This window comes from Cheilinus undulatus, linkage group 15, assembly GCF_018320785.1.
Source record: "Cheilinus undulatus linkage group 15, ASM1832078v1, whole genome shotgun sequence".
Taxonomy (NCBI): domain Eukaryota; kingdom Metazoa; phylum Chordata; class Actinopteri; order Labriformes; family Labridae; genus Cheilinus; species Cheilinus undulatus.
Window position 1 is genome coordinate 23,039,171 of NC_054879.1, and position 7,817 is coordinate 23,046,987.

Consider the following 7,817-nt stretch of genomic DNA (forward strand, 5'->3'; position numbering starts at 1 on the left):
AAGGTAAACACCCAGGCTCAGGTTTTATCTTTGCATGCAGTTTAACAGGCAGTTTTGTATTTCTCTCTCTAACTTTACCCCTCCTTGCCCTTCCTCTCTCATTCATCTATTTTTTCCTCTTGTCCTCTCTCTCCTAGGCTGCAGGGCTTTTGGCTCCTTGTCATCGTCTGAAAAGGGATCAGGTTCCACTTTTTGGCAAGCCAGCAAAACGCAGGGGCATGGAGAGTGTCCAAACATTTCTATGCACACAGATTCATAACTCATCATGAATAAAAAGTGCAATACAACCCAAACAAACACACCTGAATTTTGCACAAAGCATGCTTCTGCTATTCCCTTGCTGCAGCACCGAGCTTCATTCGTCGTTCAGGAAATAGCTGAGGGCACAGGAAAGCCACAGCTAAACACAGGTTCTCACGGTGTATTAACCAAAAGACGAGCACTTTATAGTACCACATCCAGAGCCAGTGCTAAGACCACGCCATGGCCTGCCAAGTGCACAAGGTCAAGAGTGGAGTTCAAAAGGTCTCCTGGGAAAAGATAAGTCTGCATCTTAACCAAGTCTGCACTAAAACGACAAGAGGAGAAGCCATGTGCGCCGTCTTTAGAGGAAAAACCTCAGCAGGGGCTGTTCTATATGAGTGAGGTAAAAACAAGAGTTATAGTAAAAGGAGGGAATGTGGTCGTACTACAACATAACCGAAATCATGTGTGGTTTTATGAAGTTAGAGAGCCCATAATGATGGAGTATTAAATGATTGTAGCGCCATGAGGTTTGATGGTTTGAGAGGAGGGGGGAGGCACATATAAAAAGCCAGCTTTCTCCCATGAACTCCGCTGGCACCCGGAAAACTTGCTTGTATTTCGCAAACTCACAACCCAACACCCACCGCTCCTTTCCATTGTCACTGGGTCTGCCTAAAATAACTCATGCTCCTAAAGGAGGCTAGTTTTCTGCTGCCTTTTCAAATGCTGCGCTGTTGTTCTGCTGGCACTGGGAAAACATGGAGGTTAAGGAGGTCACACTCTGGCCTGACAGGAGCCACTGCCATGTTTAGATGCTGCAACAGCCGCGATGCGTGACCGCGGGAGCGTCTGTGGACGCTCAGCCCTAATGAGGCAGTCTAGCCGTCTGCACGTGACAATACCTTATTGAGTATTTTTACAGAGTGTTTGTGTAAGCAGATTAAAACTGGAGACTAGAAGGAATTAATAGCATCATCTGTCATCAAATACTTTTTTTAGGATTGCTGCTCAAGTTGTGACACTGTTGGAGTTCAAGTGACCTGCTTTCTTATACAACAGTGCAAAGATGCTCAGACATCTTCAACCTGTATGTAGTCAAAGATGCTTAAAAACAGAGGTTTTTCTGTGCATTTTGACCTGGTGTACACAGGTCATTAATTGTTAACCTTCATAAATCCTTTCGAGGTGAAGATTAGTGCTGCGCATTTAATCTAATTTCAGTTGCAATGTTAGGCAATGCAATTACATAATTGGATAAAAGGCTGCAAATACTTTTGCATTCAGTAGTACTTGTAAGGTTTACAAAAATGCCTGCAGAAAGGCCTTTTGGCCTTACTAGTTTTCAGTGTTCAGTATTGATCTGTTTGTTGTCTTGACTGAGGCAACAGCAGAAACAGGATGGCTGACTTTCTTAAAAGGGGCCTGCCAGAACAAAGGCAATATGGCCAAATCACATGTGTAACCACATGTGATTTAAAAGATGAGAACAAAAGTTCTGAGAACAAAAGGTGGAGTCGCTTGGCAAAGAAAGACACTTAAGCTTGCAGCTACAAACTCAGTATGGTCACTTCACCACATATAAACCCAGTGGCGGGACTGATTGATTTAATGGAAGTCCCCCTGATGCTTGTGTATGTGACAACACTGTACTGGATATAAATGTATACATTGAAGTGATTTGAAAACACATAAGCAGAGGCAACAGGATGACAAATGCAGCTTTCACAAATGAACAAGAAACACTTATTTCTGCCTAGTCAAAGCCTCTTACTTAAAATCAGAGAGTTAAATGTCCAACTAGATCCAGAAGTGAGCAGAGTTTAGTCCATTAATGTTCTTCCTTCAGTTTCTCAAATGACTGAAAAGTCTTTTGGAACAGGGATCAACTTTAGAATGCGAGCAAGGCTCCTATCGTCCTTCTGGTGAAGGCTGCTACACTGAAGCAACAAACTGGACTTAAGAGGAAAGATAAATACCCCGGAGAAAGCAATAAGGCAAAAAAGAAATTACAGAAAAGATGATGGAAATGCTGGTTATCCTAAAGAAGAACTTTCACTTCATTTAAAGGAACAATGGGTAAAGTAATAAAGAGTGATGGAGGAAAAAGTTCTGAGCACACAGTGGAGGGCAGCTCTGCTGCCGTGTGGGCGATGGTGTGGTGATGGAAGGGTTCTGAGGGAGATGGACACAGGGGCTTTTATTACCAGTGCTACGTCATAAGGACCCCTGGGGTTTTCCCTTTGTGTCTTCAAGAAGAGAAAAGAATGTGTCCTTTTCACACTTCAGTGTGAAGTGCTGCAAGGGATGTTGGCAAGATGATTCCCTCTATGTTATCGGCCAATGGTTTAAAACTTGCCTCCAAAACGACAACCTCAGGCTTCATTGACGCCATGTAGGCCGAGTCTTTGTTTTCCATGTGGCTGATCCAAACACTGATGAGCCATCTGACCTTCTTAGTGCTGCAAGTCACTGCAGACTCATTTCATTGGTAGGTTAGCACCTTGAATGCAAAATGTGATGAGTAGGTTACACACGAACTTTGTTCACTGACTTTCTTTGGTGTAATGTGAAAGGACAGCCTGTCACTGGTGTGTGCTCTGGTCTGCTTTATATTACAGTGTGAACACAAAGTGCATTAATGAATTATTTTATCATCTGAATCAGGACAAAACAAATGTGCTTTAGTTGTGAAATCACCCTCAGTGTTTGGATATTTTCTATAAAGATAGTTGATGTGTAAATAGAGGGGAAATTAAATTACACTCATGAAAAATACATTAACTTCCTGGGAAATGTTGTGCAGGTGCACATGGGTTCATTTGCACTTCACAAACATCGGGCAGGTATGAACACATTCACTGTTACAATGTCTAATTCACATCTGCAAAACAATATCACATCAGTTATATTTTGCCATCAAACGAAAAATAGCCATACATCAAGATCAGCATGACAACAAGGAAACAAAGGTTTTTTCGCTGTTTGACACTCTGGTTAACCCTGATTGATGTAACACAGCTAAATAAAAGTGCAAACACCCCGTTAAACAAAGGACTGATTGTTTTATTAATGTCATTTATAAAACTGTGGTTTTATGCAGTGTCATCCCATGAAAGGATTCTTACATGAAGGTGAGAGGAAGTGACATTCACCTGCTCATAAAGAAGGCTTGTTAGAGATATCTGTGGTCAGACGCAGCCCACACTCACTTATATGACTCACTATGACGTTTGGTTTTAGGTTTCTTCCCTTGCTGTAATAAGGGAAATCCAGGTTTCTTGTCATCTGTTTTTAGTGTCTTATCCTAAAAAAACCTTTGTCAGACTTTAAATCGTGTTAAATAAAAGTTGATATTTACACTTATAGGTAAGTGCTCATGTAATCGGTGTCGTAGGACTACTTTATTATAGTATGCTTTGACTTTCTGAATGAAAGTTTCTCACACAATAGGTTTCTCTTTTATAATGCTACAGACTAAAAGGACCTTAAGTTAGAAGCAATAACGACTATATGTAACATCTCATATGCGAAGGTTTGACCATATTGATTCTATCCACGCTCTGAGCACCAAACCTGTAGCATAAGTTTTTTTTTTTTAAATAGAGGAATCTGTCCCAGACAACCTATGCTACAGGTTTATTTCAAACCCTAATTCCAATAAAGTTGGGCCGATGTGCAAAATGTAAATAAAAACAGAAGTCAACGATTGTCAAATCTCATAAACCCATATTTCATTCACAGTAGAGCATGAAAACATATCAGATGTTGAAAGTGAGACATTTTACCATTTTCTGAAAAAAAATATTAGCCCTCTTTGAATTTGATGGCATTAGTAACTCATAAAAATGTAGGGATGGGGCAACAACAGGCTTGAAAAGTAAGTGGTATTTATGAAAAACAGCTGGAAGAGCATTTTGCAACTAATTAGGTCATTTAGCAACATGACTAGGTATAAAAGGAGCATTTTGGAGAGGCAGAGTCTCTTAGAAGTGAAGATGGGCAGAAGTTCACCAATCTGTGAGACATTGCTTCTAAAAAATGAGGAACAATTTCATAAAAATGATCCTTGATGTGAAATTGTAAAGAGTTTGAATATCCCACCATCTGAAGTCCATAATATCATCAAAAGGTTCTGAGAATCTGGAGAAATATTAAGGCTGAAGGTCAATATTGGATGCTAATGATCTTGGGGCCCTCAGGGGCCACTGCATTAAAACAGGCATGATTATATACTGGAAATCACTACATGGGCTCAGGAACACTTCCAGAAAGCACTGTCTGTCAACACAGTTGGCCGTGCCATCCATAAATGACAGTTAAAGCTGGATCATGAAAGAAGAAGAAGCCATATGCAACCATGATCCAGAAATGTCACTGTCTTCTCTGGGCCAGTGCTCATCTACAATGGACTGAGGATACTTGGAAAACTGTTCTGCGGTCAGATCAATCAAAATTTGAAATTCCTTTTGGAAACCACAGACACCTGTGGACTAAAGAGGGGAGGGACCATCCAGCTTGTTATCCTGTCACAGTTCTCAAGCCTGCATCTCTGATGGTATGGGGTTGCATTAGTGTCTATGGCATGGACAGCTCACACATCTTAAAAGGAACTATCAATGCTGAAAAGTAGACTGCAACTTTTCTCCGTTCATTTCACCATGTGAACTAATACAGCCTACTGAAGGAGCATTAACACTGGGCAGGCTGTGCCATGCCAAAGCATGCTTCACCCCAAAACATCATTTTTTTCAGACAGATGTGAGCTCTCTGTACTATGATAAAGCAAGGAGCAGTTCTCCTTGGCCCTTTCTTAGGAAAACTGCGGGTGATGCACACACACAGGTACATGACAAAGTCGTGACGTAAATTGGATGTCAATACTCCTCCCTGCAGTCTTTAAAATAAAGCCACAAAGTGCTGCATCAGTGGGAGATTTGACTAAAGGATTATGAAACAATACGATGCTTTCAAGGATTCTCAAGAAGTGAGGGTATTGCTGAAATTGGCCAATAACTTCCTGTTTTTTAAATCATTATCTGACTAGTTGTTTCATTCTGATCAAGCATGAGGATGCATTACTAATTCTAGTGAAAAGAACAATACAGTTGGATGTGATTAATGCATGGTGTTTAAATGTTAGGAACTATTCCAGTGAAACCATTAAGAAAGCATTAGTCATACTGGGACAGTCAGAACCACAAAACCAAAGCCGTGATCGTCAGTCACCCATTTGAATCAGAGTTTTGTTCGAAGTCATTGCACTTTTGAAATAATTTTGGTTGGTCGACCACTCCTGGGAAGGATCACCACTGTTCCCAGTTTTCTCCATTTGTAGATAATGGCTCTGACTGTGGTTCGCTGGAGTCCCAAAGCCTTGGAAATGGCTTTGTAACCTTTTCCAGACTGAAAAATTCAGTCAGTTTGTTTCTCATTTGATCTTGAATTTTTTTGGATCGTAACATGATGTATTTCTTTTTGAGATCTTGTAGCCTACTTTGATCTGTCCGACAGATCAAAGTCTGTCTATTTAAGTGATTTCTAGATTCAACAAATCTGGCGGTAATCAGGCCTGGGTGGGGCCAGCAAAATTGAAATAAGCTTTCCAAAAACTGTGGTTAATCACTGTTAACTTATGATTTAACAAGGGGGGCAATAAATTGTTTACATAGGGCCAGACAGGTTTGGATTTTTTCCTCTTAATAAATAAAATGGCCATTTAGAAACTGCATTTTGTATTTACTTGGGTTGTCTTTGTGAGATATTAAAACTGGTTTGATGATCCGAAACATTTAAGTATGATAGACATGCAAAAAAAATCAGGAATCAGAGAGGGGGCAAATAAATTTTCATGGCACTGCAAATGTACGGCTGAACAGGACATAACCTTGCAAAGCAGATGGATACACCCGTATCTCTGTTTCTCACTGGAAAATCCATCTTGCAAAGCTCCCGTCTGAACAGTATGGGCCCAGTTAGAAAGTGACAGGACCAATCAGTGACGAGGGGCAGTACTTTCAGGCGCGGCGGAGTCGTGACGTAAGCAAACAGCAACAAGAGGCTGGTGCAATTATGGCGGAAGACATCAGCATGGATGCTGCTAAAGTGCCAGTTTTATCAGAACTTGACATTTCTTTGTTAAAAGAAGAACAAAGAACAGCATTGAGTTGTTTTCTTTTCAGAAACAACAAAAGTCGTGTACTGAAATGTCTATAGTCGACATGGTTTGCGTTTTTCCTCAGTAGCTGCGCATGTGCAACTCGGTTGCGGCTACGTCACGTGTTTTGTGGCTCTGATTGGCCCGTAGAGATGTGACAGACAGTACGTTCATCCAATCACACTCAAAGTTTTTTCAAAGCCTCTGCCCGGTTAGGACATAGAGGAACGAGACCAAAACTTGAGTTATCAATACTACTAGTTAGTGTTCTGCAGATGAGGTTTGTGTCTTCATGTTTTCCATGAAGACTAAAAACATGCATTTTGGTAAAAATTTGAAGCCTAAAAAGTCTGTTTGGTTTTAATGTATAGCTAGTACTAGTCTGAAGAGGAATCTGCTTTTGTCAAACATTAATCAGCAGTTTCTTCATGTTACAAAGGAATAGCACAACACTGAATTCAGTCCTCATTGATATTGTTTATCCCCAAATATACCTCTAATTTAAACTCCCTAGGCATCATGCCAGCTGATGCTTTTATACCAAACCTTTCATAAGTACAGGTGCACATTTACACATCTGCGCTGGCATACTAAAAACCACCAGTTAAGCATACAGTGTGTTTACATGCACTGTAAAGTCAGGCTACATATTTAACTAGATTAGGCAGTTTAACTCCATCTCAAACGCACACTTGGAGAATCCATTTACTATAGGGAGCATATCCTTTCTACTAAACTGGCTGATGATATCTCTCCTCTCAACCTGTTGTTATGGACCTTCTTCCTAATGGCCATTTCCCATTGACTGTGTGGTGGCTGTGTCACAGCTTGGTTTTCATTTTGATGTACATATAAAGATTTTACGACTTAATGTTGGGACTGCTGCAGTCGCACCCCATCTACTGATATGTGGAGGAGGGTTCCCAAACTTTTTCAGCCTGCAACCCTTAAAAATAAAGGTGCAGGGGAACCCTCACCATCTCCATGGCATTGTACACCGCCATGCACTTTCAAGGATAGTCGTGCCCATAGATTTTAGTTTTCTTTTTTAAACATTACTCTGATTTTAGAATAAATCTCATCTAATGACTTTGGTTATATTGAACTAATTCATGCATATTACAATAATACAGTTTGAAACCATTTAAAAATATTGTTTGCATTTTTTGGAAGGGATTTCACAACTATCCCTTTGTGTTGTGTTGTGATCCCACCACAGGGTGTGTCTTCCTCCACTTTGGGAACCACTACTCTAAGGGACACCTTATGTTTACTTCACCAAGAAGAATTTCAGGAGAGTACTTTGTCATATAGTTTACTGGAACGGCTCCCTGGTGGGTATATTTTTTATGCTATGTCCACTACAGGGGCAGCCTAGGAAGCACTTTATTGCATTTTAAACCCTGGGAAGGCACCC